Source organism: Plectrocnemia conspersa, unplaced genomic scaffold, assembly GCF_051122295.1.
Source record: "Plectrocnemia conspersa isolate PC_06_02 unplaced genomic scaffold, ASM5112229v1 ptg000005l, whole genome shotgun sequence".
NCBI classification, from domain to species: Eukaryota; Metazoa; Arthropoda; class Insecta; order Trichoptera; family Polycentropodidae; genus Plectrocnemia; species Plectrocnemia conspersa.
The window spans coordinates 8,442,594-8,464,116 of record NW_028277169.1 but is presented as its reverse complement, the minus strand read 5'-3'; the positions used below and the strand labels follow the sequence as shown (position 1 = coordinate 8,464,116).

At 26.9% G+C, this 21,523-nt stretch overlaps 1 protein-coding gene across 2 annotated transcripts in view; it reads left to right on the top strand.

Moving 5' to 3' along the window:
- The first annotated feature begins 750 nt into the window (after window positions 1–750).
- LOC148234792 (single insulin-like growth factor-binding domain protein-2) overlaps window positions 751–21,523 on the top strand; it is a 190,148-nt gene continuing 169,375 nt past the window's right edge. Inside the window, exon 1 of one of the 2 annotated variants that reach the window (XR_015809674.1) lies at window positions 751–997. The gene's annotated coding sequence lies outside the window, so the exon portion shown is untranslated. The remainder of the gene's footprint in view (window positions 998–21,523) is intronic. The other variant, XM_088186338.1, reaches the window with a different exon arrangement.

The following is a 21,523-nucleotide window of genomic DNA, read 5'->3' as shown; positions in this document are numbered from 1 at the left end:
ATTAACAAGAAAATTTATAGATCAGATTAAATTTTACAAATCATTGAATAAAGATAATAAATTATCATAATTTTTTTATCGTGTTATCAGACAATTGTAATGCAAAAACAGTTAATATTATAAGTAATAATGTTCCAAATTTTTACGTAATTATTTAACCATCTTGTAAAAGAACAATTTAAAATGATTGACATAAATACATATTTTATTCATTAATTATTAAATTAAAAAAAAATTTCAACAGATAAATACATAACAAATAAATAAATATATATTTTATAGCAGCATATATAAAAATATATAGAAACGAAAAAGGTAAAATAGAAAAAACAAGAAAAGGTATTTTGTACATGGGTATTGTACTTTATATTAAATTGCCAACTGAAATAACATACTAAAAATATAAGTATTTTTACAAGCAAATTAATGCAACACATCTTCTCAAAAGAATTAATTATTTTAAAATTAATATCAAGGTTTTATTTTTGCAATGTTATAATAAAAAAAATACTAATATATGTATATATATATATATTTATATCAAAACATAATGTTTATATCAATTTTATTGATGTGTCAGAAATTAATATATTAATTTAATGCTATCCTACATTAAAAAATAATTTTCCATTACGTCAGATAAGGACATTTTTTTATGATAAAGCACTGAATACTTATCTAAATACCTACCTATGCATACTCACGTACTGTCGTAAGTTTTCACGAACGATTTTCACGAGGATTCGCTTCAGTCAGCGCGTGGCCTCCGTACGGAACGAACGTCCGCCAATGTTCCTCTGAATCGGAAAACTCGCGATAACACGTACTGAATTTTAAACATTCACCCTTTGTACTTATACATGCAAAATAATAGCAGTTAAACATTGGTGTATTTGGACCATTTTTGACTCTTATCTAGTGTCGAATGTTATCCTAAATCACTTTTCTTACGCCGCATTACGCAAGTGACAACTGACGTTAAGTTATCTGAAAAGAGGTGAGTTTTTAATTTGATTCAATTTTATATTAAAAAAATTGATAGTGTACTGTATGTGTATATGCATTTTATTTCATCGTACAAGAAGCGAACAATTTAATTTGCCTATTCAGATGGGATTCGTACCCAAATACGTTCAATAATTCACTCTCAAAGCTTTCGCTTCATCCTTGAGCCACAGAAAAAAATCCGTCGACAGATTTTTTTTAAATATAAATAAAGTCAAACAGTTAAATAAAATATTGTTACAAAACGCAACAAGCCCAACTGATTAGATATGAATATTTAAAATCTGACGTAAGACAATACTATCATCATATTATTTAATAATCGATTGTATTGAGTAAATATTTTCGCATGTAATAAATGCGAATATTATATTTTTTAATACTTGTTACTTATACATATATTTTATAATGGTTTAGTTTAAATCAGATTTTCCTTTGATTTCATACTATTATTAGTCAAAAATGCTGATTCACTATAACGTTATATAAAATGACAGCGTATATTTATTTTTTACTTTTTTACACAATAAAAGGAGTATGTTTTTGGTATTGATCATTTTTTGCGATCTTTATCTAAGTGCTTCACTCTTTTATTGTTTATTAAAAATATATATAAAATATCACATATAATGTGTGTCCAATAAAAAGTATTTTATATAGTTGGGATATCAATAAATAAAACATATTTACACTTTGCTTTAATGCTTTTGAGTCTTATTTAATTATATTCAATATTATTATTATCTATTATTTCCGTTTATTTGTGTCATTATCTAAATAAAAACAATACGTTTTTTAAGATAATATAGCATCAAATTCTATATCTTTATTAAATAGTTTGTGTAAAATAATACATTACACTCACTTTTTAGCTAAAAAAAATGTAGATAAATTGTATTATATATTGCATTGATTAAGTTTAGGTTATTTTATAAATGTTATAAAAATATTGTTGTTGTATAATAATTTTGTATAATAACATTTTTGTAATGAATAATTTCAAACCATTGATGTTTAGAAAAATATATAATGCGAACCTTTTTTTCGGAACAGGGAATTACTGTTTCAGTTATAAATGTACATAAAAAATACTGAAATAATAATTTGTATCTAATAAATGTACATACTATTACTTCTGTAATCAAGCATTTTCATCGAGATTTAATACCAACCTTGTTGTTTGGAACAATCAATAACTTTGTATAATGCTTTGATTTGAACCCAATTTTCAGTCTATAATGCAATCATAGTTTTACAGTTTTACATAAGAATAACTTATAACTGTAATGAATTATGTTAAACTATTCTGGTTTAGAATCATTGCAGTGATTTTTAAACTACTTATTAGTTTACAAAAAATTTTAATTATATATTTAAATAAAAATTATACTTACATACCTTTTACATAAGAACACCAATTATCTGTGTGTAATTTAATTTATATAAAAGTAAGCTTTTATTTGGCTTTGCACCTAAATCAATGCAATATATGTAAAAAAAAATTGTATTAAATATGGGTATACATATTTTATATCAAAAATGTATTGTTCATATGTAAAATTTTAACTTTTTCTCGAATCAATCAATACATTTTATATTTTTTTTAACACTTTTCTGTAATAAATTATTTATATTTTAGTTAAAAAGAATACACTAATTCTTCTGTATGTAGCTAGCAATATAACAGTATATATAACATTGATTTAAGACTAAATAAAAGTTTACTGTACATTTCTGTAATAAATCATATTTCTATAAAACGAGTTTGCTAAAATAAATTTTATACCAACCTTTTTGCTTCAAACAATAAAAATATTTTGCATTGATTAAAAATTTATTTTTATCATATTAAATATGAGTTTTACTTTGATATTTATATACATAAAAAATAAATATGATAAATATAATTTTAATATTTTATATTTTTAATGATTTTTTGCGAATTTTTTTCATGCATTTAAAGTTTGTTTAAATTAGCAATAATTACATTTATATAAAACAAGGATTACTCAAGCAATTTTTACACTTTTATATTTAGGTAATAAAATTTTAAATGTTAGATTCTTCACTCGTTATGTTTAAAAAATAACAAATTTTTAATTTCATGCTAATTAGCATAATGCTAATTAACACAACAGTTTATTTTTATATTGCTGTGTAAAAATGTGCAGTGTTTATCAACATTCACATTGATTACTTGTTATGCTAAAAATAATAAAAATAATAAAATTATATTAATATGCTGAATACTGAGCCTTAAAAATATTTTTTAGATACTAAATATTACTAAATATTTTAGTTTTATTTTTTTGTTATTTCATTTTTTTAACACCACTTTTTAACTTTTAAATAGAATTAAAAACTTTTCAATGCATACAAAAATAAATTAATGAAAACGATAAATTTTATTAAAACAATATAAAAATTTAATTGACAACTAGAAAATATCAGCATTATTGCTTCTTCTGAAACACCGTATGTTTCGAATAAAATGTTCATGGTTAAAATAAATATAACTAATATATTAAATGAAGCTAAAGGTTAATGTCTAAAATAACAATTTTATATTAATATTTTTAATTTTAATTATTTATATAATTGATACAATATCTCTTAGAGAAAACTGAAATCAAATTTATATTGTAAGCTCTTAATTTATATTTATAATTATAAAATAATACAAATTTAAATTTTTAACCTAATTTGGTTAAAAATCAGACGCTATGGTGTTTATATTTTTATTAAAAAAAATTAGATTGAATTTTTTTAAATTAAAATATAAATGTTAAAAATAAAAATGAATATTTCTGTAAATATTCATATGATTTTGATACTTAATTAAACTTATGAATTTATTTTTTATTTTGACAACAATGGTATTTTTAGATATAGGTTATTTTTGTATATAACTAAAATTAAAATGTAAATGAAAGCTTTGCCCAATCGCGGACACAAAATATTATGACACACGATCGTATAAAATACAATCGAAACTAATCATTAAATGATATCTGATACCTGAATTTGATAGTTTTTTACAAATACCATACCTCTCTATACTACGAACACGAAAGGTAATACGTATTATGTTTCATTCTTTTATTAAATTTGGGAAATATTATTTTTTATTAAATTTTCAATGAATAAATTTAATTTTTTAATATTTAAAATAACAGTAAGCTTAAAAAATTATTCGTTTAAATGAAATTTGGTAAAAAATCTTTGATACTATTAACAAATTATTGTATCATATTTATATTAATTTATATATTTATATCTTAGATTTTCTATTGAATGCTGTATAGATTTTAATATAATACAAGTTTAATTAAACTAATTCTTATCAAAGCTCAAGATGAAACTACATTATCCATTTCAATATATTCTGTACATTTTATAGAAATACAAATTATAACATTTCGTTTGCTCTTACCTACGTAATTCCGATTTTTGTATAGTACCTATTTGTATGTATATCTATTTCACGAGCTCTTCTAGCTTTCGTATACCTTTTATATGTATATAATAATAACATTACATACATACGTATGATATGGATTCAAAGAGCAGGTATCCGGCTGAAAAGGAATCAACATGTCGACTTCAGCAATATTTGCTGAAAGACCGGCGCTGAATCAGGATTCTGCAAAATTGCTACAATGTAATTCAACGATCCGTATCATATATGAATATCCATTGAATTCTCACGATATTCGATTTCTACTACTGTCGTAGCTTTAATTTGAAACGAGAGATGAGGAAACTTGGTTTAAATGGACCCTTTTAATTTTCTTGATTTTAATTGTTTTGAGCATATCTTATATTTTTCCTGTCTCTGTAATTTAATCGTAAACATGTTATAGAAAATCATATTCTTGTCTCTCTGTGACTTGCTTGATTCTATTATATTATTTTCTTGATATTTGAGTCATATTTTCCTAAAACGATGATTTTTCCCGACTTAACGAATAAATACAGTGAAACATATGTCTATTTATTATATATTTTTTATTTTAACAGTGGGATTTAGAAATCATTAAAACAATAATAGTTTTGCGTAACAAAAAACACTAGAATTCAACAATAGTACAAAAATTTATTAAACATTTAGAAAAAACAAATTGTTCGAATTATCCTTATGAATTATTGTATTATTCTTAGTATTTTCGAAAATAGGGTTGATATATTGGGATTCAGGTAAATTTTTGGACGAATGATAAAACACTATTTTCAATGGTCGTTTCGGTCGATTCGGCGTAGCTCCGTTTGTTGGAAGTCAAGTCGTAGTTTTAGATGAAGTTTCCGAGTGAAGTATCTGAAAAAATTAATTACATTTGTTATTGTTTTAATTTATGAAATCTGTAAAATAAAATTTCATATTTCTAATTTTAAAACTGAAAAATTTGCACTAGGCTCAATATTATTTTTCTATACAGCATTATTAAGTTTATTAAAACAACACGTTTTGAGTTTTTTTTATTGTAAAAGTGTTAGTAGTGCAGTTATTTTGTCAGGAATTTTTACTAGAAAATTAACGAAATTTGATAAATAAAATTGCATCTATTTAATTTTTTTTTTAATATTTTATGTAGAAATAATAATAATATAATAAGAAAAACGATTTGATTTTAAATTTTTTACATGAAATTTAAGAAATCTGAAAAATAAAATTGCATAGTTCCTAATGCTGATTCTAACAAAAAACTTTGCTTTTACCCCTTTTACTTATTTATTAAAAATATGTCTTAATCAAAAATGTTTTTTGATTATTTTGTCATAGTAAGAATGTCGATAAACTAATTATTTTATTTATTTTATAATTTTGTTAAAAAAATATTTGGTAATCTTATTTAAATAAATTGGGAGCCCAAATCTAATTTAAAGTTAATACAAATTAAAAAGCATTAAAAAAATTAATTTATTTTTATTGTTAAAACTTTTTAGAAAAATCAACTAATAAAACCAATATCTTACATCTTGTCTTTGTGGCAAATATTTTATTATACAGTGTAATTTTGATTATTTTAGTTTTTATACCGACCGAAAGTAAATCGTATAATAATTTATATAATATATTATACTATTAATATGCTTTTAATACTTGATTTTATTTCTTCTGCTCCAAAGATGTCAATTTGTCATGACCAACATCTGAAGATTAATTTGAAAAGGTTGTTAAAGTCTGGACTTTGACTGTGTAAAGGTCTAACGTATGCGCTGATGTCACTTTTTTGTGAGCTTCACTGGTGAAAAGCTCAAGACCTGAACTGTTGCACAGTCTGAAGGTACAACAAAAAGTGACAACGTAATCTTCATTTTTTACATTTATTGCCTGCACTACCCTCTCTGGAAGTTGGCCAAGGTTGGCCAAGGACGGAGAATATAGTGGATTATTTCGGTCGAGTTCGGTCTAAAATCTCTCAAAATTTGTCCGAGGTTAAGTGGGGGTAATTTAGTCGACTTGGCCAGCTTTGAGCGCTTTCGAACATTGTCGGCAAAAGGACCAGAGTCAAAGAAACCGAAGTCAGAGATGCTCTTTCGAACGCGAGCGGTGAGATATTTCTTCTTTCGCTCTCTCGCGTGTTAAGTGATAATGATATGGTTTTTTGCAAACTGAGAAAAAACGAGTAGCTCAGTTAAATTTCAGTATGCGCGTAGGCGTCCTAAGGTTAACACGCACGTCAAGCGCTGCATAGTGGCCACGTGGTCAAGTTATCGGGGACTTCAAAATACTCTTACTGACATCTTTGAATATTTTAGGGCACCAAAAGGGATTAATTATATTTTTGATAGTATATTCTTCTAGCAGATATTGTTATTATATTTTTTTTAATATAAAATTAAATAATTAAAAAATAATTAGTGGTACTTGATTTTGTTAAAAAAAATCGTTTCGAATATCCTTATGTATTTTACTAGATCGGTTTATATAAATGTCACACCATAACGAATTATTATTTAGAATCGATGGCGACTAATTCTAGGATAGTCACAGTTGTGATGTTCGTATTATGTAGTATCATTTTTATGCCTTATGGCATTTTGAAAAAGCCGACAAAGATTTTGCTTAAATTGAATATTTACAACCGAAAAGTTTTTACTGATAATGTATTGGTGAGTGCCCACACAAACTTTTATAATTATTAGTAGCGTAAATTTAATAATATGACAATTTAAAAATTACGATTATTTGGCACAATTTTCGATCGCGCGTACGTCATTCACGTCGGCTGGCCGTCTGGATGGCATATGAAATTTGTGGCAGTGTGGCCGCTACTCGGAAGTCGGCGACCTCGGCCGACTTCAGTTGAACTTCGGTTCGGACAACTTTCAGAGAGTGTAATATTTCTAAAGAGCAATGAATTTTCGTTCCTTTACGAACTGATATTCTTTGACTTTAACACGTATTTCTTACATAAGCACTATAAAGTCATAGCAATTGTTTTAAGCCTAGGGCGGATTTATATTTCTGTTTATAAGCAATGCAAGTTTTTGTTCTAGATTAATTTTTTTATGGGTATTTGACAATTCGCGTCAGATGGCCTTGAAGTATTTTTTTTATTATAAATTTCTCTAGTAAAAAGTGCGTGAATAACAAATAGAACTTTAGCGTCCTTATAAACATACATAAAACGCTTGTCAGATAACATTGTATACGTATTTATAAATAGCTGCTATATGTTAAGGGTAGTTTTTAAATAGTGTTTTAAATTAACCAGGAAATTTACAAGATATTATGATTATTATTATGAATATGTTCTTGAGACACAACCCTTGTTTATAATTTCATACACAAGTAGCTGAGATAAGTTATGCAGTCTAAAAATAAACTCTAATTTCGTGATGTAAATTCGCCGAGCTCTCTGACCTCTTGTATGTTATTTGTTTTAAAGGGCTATATATATATATAAACCTTAAATTAATTTAGGGCCCTGACAGAACGAGATGTGACGTCTAATACTTCGGGTTCTGGCATAATGTAATTGAATAAGTACAAAGAAAGTTGTATGAGTAATTTTACTCACCCAGTCAACAATAACATATTGTATCCTATATTTTTATAAATATCGAAATTAATGTGCTATTGATATAATAACAGTTTTACCTGTTTCATGAATAAAATTTGACAATATATCATGTCAAAAAGTAAATATCATTTTATTAACAGCACAATGCGAGGCTGGTGTGTCCACTCGATCCAGATTTACCCTCGGTGATGAATACTTTTTCTAAGGACCTGTGTTACATAATGGCGACATGATAAATGGTTAAAAGTCGACATATAATTCGATATCGGAACACAATGGACGTCTCGTCAACAAAGGGCCCGATAATGTACCAACGAAACGTAAGTGTAATATAATAGAACAGACAGAGTATATAAGTAATATAAAACGTCGTTGCTAGTAGGTATCCTAGGTACATCTCCGGGGACGATGTATCACTTTGTCGTCCACATCTTGTCATCCTCCTTGGTACATAATGCGACCTTTGGGAATACGCATGGGCATTATCAAAATTTCGCATAAATGCGAAAAGCGAAATAAAGCTGAAATTTAAATATTACTACAAAAAAATCATGTATGTATATAAAGAATCCCAAATTGCTTGAATAGCATATGAAAAGGTTGAAAATTATTAATGTGTATAATTAACCTTCTGATCCGTCAATAACACACTTTGTTAGTTGAAAATGTTCTCATTGTATTTATATTAACACACTGTCTTATTTTAAATAATACAACAATATTATTTATACGCATTCTAATTGATAGGGCGAACTCTAACCAGTCTGTTCTGTTGTAATATGCCAATATTTTTTGCGGAACTAATTTTTAAATTACATTTTATATCGAACATCGAGTTGAACTTCTTTACTTAATTAGGAGTTTGACAAAAATCTTATTCTACTTCAGAAATATTACTGACGGAAGTGCGGCAGTGTTCTGGTTTATATCTCCTTAAATAATGGAGGAAAGTCCAACGTTTCATATAGTCTTCAGAATTTGCCCAACGTTAATTAATGATTTAGGGCAAAACCAGTCTCAAAACTTGTTAGGTTCACCATTTTACTAAGTCTCCAACAATTAATTTCGATGCAACGCCTATGGGTTGTCCCAACACTTTTAATTAATTTGTAAAAAATTAAATTGAAAGGGGGTAGAAATTGCGCAAAATATTTATAGGCCCTGCGCTTCTCAGATATTGTTTTTTTTAGTAGCATAACATTTTAATTTTTAAATATTTTTTTTGTAGAAAATAAATAAAAATATTTATGTAAAAAAAATGTATTGTTTAGCGATCGGTATAATTATTAAAAAATAATTACTATTCACTTAAGATTATATTTAATGCGTGACTAATTAAAACATAGGGTTGTGATTTTTTGTTGAATAATAGCGTTAAATTAAATATTTTAGTATTATTAATTTTGATTGAATAAAATCAAGTATGTAAAATATATATTAATATAAAAAACCGCATTAAATAAATTAATATTAATATTATAAATCATAATCATTTTGCCATTTAAAATATATTTGTTTAAATACAAAAAAAATAATTACACTTAAAAAGTAATATAGGATTGAATTATTATGAATAAATTGTATTTTCTGTGAATAATAATATTTAAACGCTTTGCCTAATTTAGATTATACGTTCGTAACCTTTGTAACAAGTAAAATACTGTTTATTTAGTACAAAATTATTTGTCAAACATATTTTATAAAGCAATTATTGTTGTAATCATAAAATATGAATATGAAGGAAAGATTTTTTGTATGTTCTAATTGTGTTTAAAACTAAAAGCTCTCGTACCATAACATAAATATATTTATAACACTTTGCTTTTTGCCTATTCTGTTCCTCTTTATTAAAAATAATTTTAAAATAATAACATTGCCTCTCGAGCGTTACTTTCGCAAATGAAAAGATTATTTTGTACGAGGTCTTAAGCTTAATTAAATTTGTATATAAAAAAATATTTTTAGAACGTATAAGAAAACTTTTATGTATAAAGTATTTTAAAAATATATTTAGGATAAAAGTCAATAGCAAAAAAGATTTTAAATAAATTCATTTAATATGTACAACATATTAATTTATTAATATGCTCATTTTTTATTTTTACAAAATATTTAAAATATAGTGACAAATATTTTTTATACGATCAGTTATTTATGATTGAATAATAATAAAAATATCTTTAAAAGTATAATTGAAATTCATAATAATTGTAAATTATCATTTGCTTATAATGTGGTTCAATGTTTGTTTTAATTAAAGCTAGCATCGCAATAAATAAACATAGAAATATTAACATGGAACGCTAACGGTCTACGCATTAAAAAAACAAAAAAAAATAGTTGACATATTTTTTTTTTGAAATTCACACAGAATCATTTATTAATATAAACTTAGCATTATAAAATATACTGTTCCGATCAATAAGTTATGTGTTTGTTTAAAGACACTGTTTTTATCAAATCTAATTTAATTCATACTGATACACTAATGAATTTAAATAAAATCATTATGTAACCCCAGTCAAGTTTATGACTGATACATAATTTTATTTTAATATTTATATGTACATGTACATACATATTCTTAAATTGCTTATTAAAGCAAAAAGCTAGACTTTTTAAACACAAGAAATCTTCACTTAAATAAAAAACTTAAATTTTAATTATTGAAATTGGTTTTGTACAAAATATAAATTCTATGCACGGAGAAAACATTATTGTGTTTGGCAAGGTCGTTGAGAAGCTGTATGGTTCATGCAGGTGGAGCGTTTTCCAACGCTGACTACCTGGCCGCGACTGTAAAGAATAAAGGACGCGATCGCGACTCAATAGAGCACTCCAAAGTTTGCACCTAAAAGTCACCGAGTGCTGACATCACCTCCTAGAGCATTTCGACCCCATCCGCTTTAAAAAATGCTTAATTGAGTATACGCTACATTAATAAAATGTATCCCAATACAAATATCATAATAATTATTCATCAGAATGATTATGGTTTCATATATAAGCGTTTTATAAACTAAATGATTCTTTGATATACTCAACCAATTGTGTCCAAAGTATATTTCAAGCCCGCGCCACGAGCAATAAATCATTAAAATAATAACATGGAACGCAAACGGTATATGCGATAATAAAAAATAAGTGTTTTAATCGACAAATAAACCCACTGAAAAACTCGCTCATTTAATTAAGCTTATTTTTTTCACTATCTCTTATAAGTATTTGAAGACAATTGGAGTAATAATATTTTCTGAAAGCTCGTAATTGGTTTTACGTAGTTCTAATTTAGCTGATGCTTATATTTGCGCATTATAAACTAAAAAAATACATTTACTACCTTCTTAAGCTTTAAGATTCCGGTCTGTAATGCGATTTTTTTAACTACTATTATAAAGCGCATTTTTTAGCAGTACTTTAACCAAAAATATTAGTTTATGATTTATTTCACATCAGGCTTAAACTCACATATGTTTTATTCAATTGCTAAATTTAGATAACAATTATTATTTTAACATAATTTAAAGTTACCAAAATATATACTTCTTTTTTTGTTTGAGCTTAAAATCTAATATATACTTTCTCTAATAATATTGTTTTCTGGATTCCTTAGTTCAAATAATATATTTTAAGATTTAATTACATATCTTAATTGTCCATAGTTACGTAATAAAAATAGCTAAATGCTCCTTAAATATATAGTAGTAGGAATTTGAAAGTTTTTCAGTAGATAATTGAAAAGTTCGCCACGTTTAAAAAGACAGATATGAATTATTATTATCAGATCTGGAGAACGGAACTCAAAAGCTTCAGCAACAGGCCCGATACTGGCACGATTCCAAACGAAAGCTTTGGCCATTGTTTCAATTTCAATGTGTTTTTTCTTTTCCCTTCGATGTTAAAAAGTGGACTTAATTGACCTATATACGATTTGAATGAAAATTCTCTCGACCAAACAACGCCAGCGGTTCATTACGTAACAGGAATAACGATGAATCTAATTGGATGCATTGAATTACAGACGTGTTTAGTTAATCGCGAATTATTTTCACTGAGAAAACACAATTGTAATAAATTAAAATAGCTAAATGTATATATTTAGTATATAAAGAAAGCAAAACCACATATAACCAGTTGTTGTATTTTTTTTTTCGTTTGAATATAAATCTCATATTTTAATAGTTAAGTAAAAATCTCAAATTATAATATGAGATACATGAAAAAAATACAGTTTATTTTATAATTGATAGTTATAGTATAAAAATCGTTTTAACCTATATAACTATTACAAAAATAAATTCGCAATATAATCATTTATACTAATTATGCTTTAATATGTAAATCTTGACCTGATAATTTCTGGCAAGCATAATATGATTTTTTATGTATTATATAACGTTACATAAGAAGGATTTGCATTAAGTCCTTTTGTTAAAAGTCAAACCTGTCCCGTTTGTTATTTAAATGGATATTCATTTTACCCGTTTTATATACACATATATAAATGGAAAATATATCAATGTGCTATCTTTGCTGAAACACTCGCGCGAATTTATTCATTCCTTTTACGAGATGCTGACATATTAAAATCTTTCCAAAATCACGTTTATATAGTACATTTAGCCATTAACAAATTATACTATTAATGTAGTAGTAAATCCATGAATTTGCCTATATATTAGACCTTGTTTCTTATAAGACATGTTAGGGCTTATTTAATTACAACATCAAATATACATTCAACATATTAACTTGTTTAATATTTTGAATTGAAGCTTAGAGAATTTCGCAATATGATATGTTCTGCTTATCAAACTTGGACGAATATATTATATATAACTATATAGTAATATGTTATATAACTACATGACTTGAAGCTGCTTTACGAACAAAATAACATTACTAAACTTCTTTATGTAACATATTTTGCCTTTATTTTATTTGTATTTAGATAGAAGACGACTTAGAAAAATCTTTTAAAAATACTAAACAAAAGGAACTAGGATCTTACATTTACAGTAAATAATTTATAAAAATAATGCGACTGTCTCCAGAGACAGTCTAAAAATTATATTCATATCAACAAACTACTGATTTTTCATTTGGGGTTTGACTATTTCTAACAGCAATAAATATAATTTATGTTCGAAGTATTGAAAAGTCGGGGTTTTTCCTTCGAAAAATTATTTGTTTGTACTGTAAAACTTTAATATTACCACATTGATATATTACATGTTCATGTCAATGTTTGTTTTTAATTTTAATGTATATTTTTGCGAAACGGTGGGTTACTTTAAAAAAATAGATAAATTGTTTTTAAAGAGTTATTTACATTATAAAGGAAATTTTAGCGTCATATCGCTAGCGCTTTCTTATTAAAAAAAATTGCGATCAAGAAAGATTTTAGAGTTTTTGTGGCATGTCATATTTTGTAAAAAAAAATCTAAATTGTCGTAAAATATATTAATTATCAGCTTTTAATAATATTATTTTACGCTTTAACGTAATGTTTATTATATTATTAAAAATAAGACTAAGCATACTGATTACATCATTCCAACCTTTAAATTTAAATTCGAATAAGCATTCTGGAAAATTTGTATATATATTTAATTTTATCCAATTATAAAACTTTTTATGAACTTAAGAACCGTGTTTTAGATACGCTTTTATAATATTTAAATGCTTTTAGTATAAGAATAACGTCCTTCACCCATAGCCGCCGGCTATAACAATTAAAATTTTAATTTAAACGTCGTAATTTAAAGCAAAATTATTTTTGTAAAAATGCATTTTTTATAATTGAATTCAACTACTGGTCGTAAAAAATCTGTTTGTTCGAGCATTGGGAAGAGATAAAGAGGAGAAGAAGGGAAGGAAAAAAATATTTATATTATTGATACATTTTATCGCGAAGCCAATCTCTGGGAGCGTTTTACAATTTCGCTCAGTTTTTCCTTTTATGTAGCGTCCTAATAAGATAATTAAATTAGGAGGACCGGTGTTCCTCGGGGCGCTAAAAAGAAAACACCCCCAGGGATCATTCCCTTTATGTAACGAAATATATTTAAATTGGCCACTCGTTCCTACCCTACTTTTCCTTGCTTCTCTCTGTTCTTTTCGTTTCGCCCCTTACCGCTGCTTATATATTTTTCACCATTTTTTTGACGAATCTCCAACAAAGACCCTTCAGATTCCCCTAAACCGGAATGATATGTTTAGCGCTGTTTGTTTCGAGCTCGAATTAAACGCCGGCAATTAACAATCGGCGAAAAAAGGATTAATGGGATGAAAAACGAGCCACTTCCGGTTCCGGTCGAACCTTTGACCAACAAACAATTTATTGTCCTCGCGCCGGTAAGTTCGGCGAGTACATCTCAAAAGGCTGTAATTTTTTTATACATTCGGGAAATTATTTCCGTTTTACGATCCTTATTTCCTTTTATGGGAAATCTTTTATATGGACGGAGAAATAGAACCATAAAATTCTTTATTTGCGATATAATATGTAATATGTACAGTGTGGCGCGGCAGTAATGAATATATTAGAAACCTTAATCGATTAGATTATTATTTTAATAATAAACTTTGTAATACTTTTATATAATACAATAAAAAATAATATATCTAAAATAATCTACATTTTAAATGAATATATATCGACTAGTTATTTTATCTATGCTGCACTTAAAAACTTAATATAATAACAGTTTTGAGCATCTTGTAAAAATAAATTTATAATAAATTTATTTAATAAAATTACAGTCTTATATTTCGTTGTTTTGAGATGATGCTGGTAATTTGTAATAAAACACTTATGACATAACGATATCTGGCTCAAAGTTTTACTGATGCTTAAGCATGCGTTTGGGCCTTTTATATCAGTCTTTTGCGACTCACATATTGTGGAATAAAAGTTTATTTAAGTTAAAGAATATCTGTTTTTAAAATATATTTAATCAATTGATCACCTTTTCTTGATTTTATTAATTATTGTATGATATAATTTTAACCTTTATGCTTTGGTGAAAATTGGATTGAGATGGCAATATATTTTTAATTTCTCAAAATTACCAATCCATTACTTTACAAAGCTGCTAATTCTGGACATTGCGTTAGTCAAAGGCACTACATCTTGGCTTTGTCCTCGCATCACTATGATGGTTAAACACAATATTAAAATATTCGCAAGCAAATTCTTATCATTAGAATTAAATTTTTAACCCATTCAATTTATTAGAAAATAACCCATTTGTTAAAAAATATGTACACAATTATTTTATTGTTGTAAAAAAAAACTTCGCTAATACAAACCAGAAAATACTAAATTGCTAGCTAAAAGCACTTGCTAGCGCTTTTACAAATTAAAAGATTTGACTTAAAAACATACATACATACCTGGGCCACATATGGGCAATTTTAAGTGTCGTTAAAACCCATTACCGCCCACCGTACACGCTTGTGTACACCTGTTCAAAGCGTGATTTGGTGTTTTCTTTCTATAAATATTATGGAAGTAATAACTTATTTCGAAACTATATGGTAGTAGTGAATCAAAAAAAAATTAAATTTTGCAATAATGCGTAAATAAATGTCATTGTTTTATCATCGTAATACGGATTTAAAATTTGTTTTTATTGTTTTATATTATGAATAATTAAGTATTTTGACTTGTTTTTTATTGTTATATATATTTAGACTTTACTATAACGTGATATACTATTAGTATGACGATATTTTTCAATTACCGTGTGGATATTAAGCTAAATATATTTAATTTTAATTAGCATTACAATCTTTTCCTTTTTTATCTTATTGGTTTCTACTTAAAAACATTTTTAATATTTTATATATTGTATAAAATCATTTAATTGTACATTAAAATATTTAGAAAACAATGATATTTATTTTTTGTGTGGATTTTTATAGTTTTGACTTATAAATTATTTTGTAATTTGCAACAGTTTTACCGTTCATTTATAATTTGTGCTACTAACAGTATCTATACATGTATTTCTCGTAATTCTTAAGCGTCAAGTCGTCTCCAAGTGGTTTCTCAAGATCAGGTTCAACTCTTGGATTCCGGATTTATTTTGTGCTTCCATTTAAAGTGACGATACTCAGCGTAACTCTTATGTGAGTGTTAAACTGAACTTTTGTTTTTTCCAAATCAGAAGCGAAGTAGTAGAAAGTAATGTTATGACAAGGCGCGTAGCGTGTTAAGTGATGAGAGTGAGTGAGAGATAACGGCGTGCGTTACATGCGTTTCACACGCTCTTATCTCTCACTCACTTTCGTCACTTAACACGCGAGCGAGCGAAAGAGAAAGTATGTCACCATACGCGCCTGATTATATTGCCAATATTTTATATGCTTTTATCGCTAATGCGATATTTCGGGGTGGAAATGGACTATTTGTTACTATCAAACATAAATTAATTTTACGTTGCACAGCTAGAGATTTAGCAATTATGTTTATGTGGCACTTGTAATGTGGGTCTAGATGCCAAAAGACACATTTTTTGTGTTTGGCTGTTTTGAAAAACTGCATTCTAATATTAAATAATAAGGACGAGAAAAAAACTTCTTATTTTATAAAATCGCGAATAAATAAAGCAATTAATTTTTATCGGCCTTTAAGCTTTAATTTTAATTTAGCGACTAATTGTATCTTGCGCCTTATAGGTGTTTATCATTAATCTAAAAACAAGGTTGTAGTTTTAATCGTTTTTATCTTAGTTATACCAAACATGTTTTATTTTTGGTTTGATGTTCTGTAAAACGCGATATTTGTTAAAATATTTTTTTTCTTTCAATGCTGAATTTTTTCTACAACAACAACATTGCTTTTTTAACATATTGTAAGTTTGATATAAAATATATATAAACAATCTTAGACTATAAATATTAAGATATTTATTTATACTACATATTTTAATCATTAATTTATCTTCATCACCTTAATATTTTTGTCTTGTAAATGTTACACAAAATGCATCAGCCAATTTGTATTTTTACTGATTTTCAAGTGAAATCATATCGAAAAAATATGATTACATTTATAGTTAAATTTAATGCTTTTCTGAAATTCTGCATACTTACTATTTTCTATTTAAACCCAGATTTACCTTAACTAATTAAGCAAACCAAACTGGATCTGATGAAAGTTCTGTAGCAAACTATAGTTTTTGAACTTTCGTAAGGTCAAGTTGGGTCGCATAGGTTAGGTTTGGATTTTAATAGCAAATGGACGTTTTGCAACTTTAACAGTAAATCTGTATTTTTCATTAAAGTTATAAATATAATATTTGGGTCTTTGGGTTTATTTAAATTTATTTTAATGATAATAATATTTTCTTGAACGATGTAACGTAACAATTTTGCGAATCTCTGATTATTTAAAAATATATGTACCAGTGATATTGTTGAAAAGATTTAAACTGACTTAGTTAAATTAAATTTATGCAAGTGAAAGTATATCTTCGCTTTATATATGAACACATTTACTGTAGCAAATATTGTTTTTGTAGAATGATAATGCAGAAAAACGCGTTTTAGTTGTTATGGAACTTAGCTAAAATGTATTATTAAAGACAATATTTAATAAAAACTTAATCGTAGTTATTATGACTCGAAATGCTCACTACCCACTATGGCACAACCATGACAAGATAATAAACACTAATAATTTTAAATTATTTTACAAACTTTTGTAAAATTATTTAGAGTCATACTTTTTTAAATTAATTAAATTATTAATGATAAGGTAGCATTTTTTTAATGGTTATTGCTTTACGACACAATTGAAGGAAATATTAGATAATTACTCCCTTTTGCCTAATTAAACGCAAGCTCTCGCCTTACAATTTTAGGATAACCTTACTAATTGATGACCATTAACTTAACCTGATGGGAAAACTTTAGATGAATAATTTCGGATGCGTACAACCATAAATGCATAACATTTATCAAGAGTTAATTTTTGAAACTACGTATCGATTTTGAAGCTATGTTATATCGATAATAAAATATTAGTTAGTTTTTAAATACTTATTAAAAACAATTATATATGTATAACATTTTTTATGTTAGTGTAAAGATGTGAGAGTTTCTTGTTGTAATATATAACGAAATAAAACGAAGTTTTATAATGTGCTTAGTAAAATTAAGCTTGAAATTCAGGTGTTTACCCAGGTATTCAAAGCTTTCCATTCATGAAACTTTCGCCTGGAAGATGTGAGAGCAAAGGTTTTCTACTAGTAAAACAGGTTATATAATAGCTTATATCCTGGGAATTTTAAATTTTACATTTATTAAAATAAGTAATTAAATTTTTAATATTTCTAAGACGGTAAACTAATAATAATGGTTTTTATATACAATTAAAATAAACTTTTTCTTAAAATATATAATTAAAATAATAATGCTTCATTGCAATTATCTGTTCAATATTGTGGTAATACAATTAAAAAATCATAACGACCTAAAATAAAATGCTATCTTAATTAGAAATTCTAATTTTCTTTTTAAAAGAGTATGACACCTAATGACATACTAACTTTTGTGAGGTAGAACCTTTAAATACAGTTATTGATATGATGTACAAATTTACTTCAGTTGAAAATTTTAGTGTTATTTTCTTTATTTAGGAATGTGTAACATCTACAACCGACAGCATTTATTATATATAAAGGCATATTATTATATATTATACAATAGTTATGTTACAGATTATTTGTCAAAACAAGCGATTCGATTGCATTTTAATTGTAGGTACTAATTCTTTCGTGACATTAGTTATGTTGTGCAGTTTTTGCGATTGTTCGATACGGTCGTTAAAATGATCTCTAAATTATAACAAGCTGTGCTTGTGGTTAAAGCCCTTAATAGGCTTAATGTATAATGTCAGATGTGAGAAATAAATCAGCAAAAATGAACAATACTATTCGTTGGTATGTTGCTACATGTACCTCTCCTTGATGACGTCACAAACGAGTTGTATGTCCATATAAAATAGCAAATATTATTTTATATATTCGCGTTTTTATTTTTATAAGTAAAGATATGTTATTTTCAAACCTAGTGGCTATTCTATTTTAAGGTATATTTTAATTAGGCATATTTCATTACACCGTTGACTAACATATTGTGAATTACTTAATTACTTTTTTTTAATATACGACACTATTTTCAGATATACATACTTCTTCCAATATATATAGATAGAGAATAATTGGAAGACTTTCCTTCGATCGTAAAGTGGCCATTCCCCACAACGACCGCAGCCTCCGCGCCATGCCACGCGACGCCCCTGATTTATTATGCCTTTAATCCCGGATACGCCGCACACTATACTTTCCACATATTAATTTGCGGCCGAGGTCACACGTTTTATACGGCTCCAATTTGTCAACTCAAAGTTGAAACTATCCAATTGATTGTTTTTTTCTTAATCTTTCCTTTTTCGCCTGGGAGTAATTTAAATGTATATTGCCTGCACGCGAACCGCGCGTTGGCTATCTCTGAGGAATTTCATCTTGTGCAACTTGTACGCTTTCACGGGGGATTCTATAACGTCTACGAGATTCTATAAAACGTCTACGTCGCGTAAAATCTGACGTTTCTCTTTGCTTTACGTAGAGTACACCTTCTGCTTCTCGGAAGCTTGGCGTTCGGTTAAATTTTCATCGTGCACGGTATAAACCGCGCATATGCGCAACTTTTCAGTTTAGCAAATTTAAGACGAAACAAATATGTGCTCTAGATTTATGTCAGCCTATACTTTGCACAGCAAGTGTGTGCAAGTAAAATACTTTTAATTTTGTTTACCGTATAAAACCGACTCGCGTTATGTGTTTATCTTCAAAATAAACTATGCTTAAAGTATCTTAAATGAAAACATTATAGAGAGAGACTATGCATAACTTTGTTGTAGTGTACTTAAGCTACTCACATTAAACAAAAAAGTATATTTTAAATACAAGTAAAGTCATTTTAAAATAAGTTTATTGCTATACGCGTCATTCTACGATTTTGTGCTTTGAAAAATCAGTGAGCTTTTTTTAATTACGCTTAATAAAATTATACATATAATATATCATGCTGATATAACAAACAAATATAAGATCAGAGAACAAATAATCTGAGATTGTGAATTTAAATGCTAGAAAACTTCCAATATGGTGGTAAAACAGAAACTTAAATTATAATAACTGTTGCTAAATTCATAAAAAAAATATTATTGCGCCGTATTGAAATTTCGTAATTGGTGCTCTGCCGGTGTGACACATGTTGGCCGCCACAAATTTATTTAGTCTTGACTTGCATTACTGATCTATCGTACTCTCTTACATTGTAAATTGCGATTGATGCGAAACTCAAAACCCAAAAATTATTATTAAATTTGGAACAAAAATTTTATATTGAAACATTATATTTTACTTAATTATTTCTGTCCGTGTGACACATTTTGGCCCCCAAAATATATTTATTTTTAAAGTGAAAATTAGAATTGCAATTATATTATTTTGTTGTAAATTTAACTTGCGCTTCTGATCTATCGTTCTGGTATAAAATAAAAATTGTAAATTAAAATTATGCAGTACTTAAAAACCCAGGGATTTACATCCAATTTTGATTTATTATATACATAGTAATATATATTTGTATTTAAAAAATGTGCAATTAAATAATTTTATTATTTTATCGAAAAAAAATACAAATTAAAAATAAAATCGATGAAATTTAAATATATTACTCTATATAGTAAATTCTATAAGCATTTTAATATGCAGTTTATAAAAAAATAACAAATTGTTCATACTGTCCATACTTTCAAAACTCTGTGCTATTTTTTTATGGTGGAATAGGCAATATTAAATAATCTGTTTATTTTTTTAAATGTTTCAACGAAATGAATCTGTGTAACTGGGAATGTCAATAAACTATTATTAATACTTTACCACCAGGCATTTTAGTCTGTAAAACGTTCACATTTATATTAATAATTATATATTATACGTTTATTCAATTATTCTTAAAAAAAATGTGTTTACGCATGTGAAAAATATTTGTAAAAAGTGCCTACTATGACCGAAATTCGCAGAATTCATTCTTTGAAAGCAAAAAAAGTTAAAAATACCACTATTAATTTTCGTGTAATGTCTGCACTACAGTCTCTGGAAGTTGGCCAAGGTAGGCCAAGGACGAAGAATATAGTGGGTTACTTCGGTCGAATCCGGTCTAAAATCTCTTGGAAGTTGTCCTAGGTTAAGTGGGGGTAATTCAGTCAACTTGGCAAGGTTCGAGCGCTTCCGAATATTGTCGGCAAACGGACCGAAGTCAAAGGAACTGAAGTCGGAGCTGCTCTTTCGAGCGCAAGCGGTGAGATACCTTATCTTTCGCTCTCTCGCGTGTTAAGTGTCGAAAGTGAGAAAGATAATAATATGTTTTTTCGCAAACTGAGATAGAACGAGTAGCTCGGTTCTAAT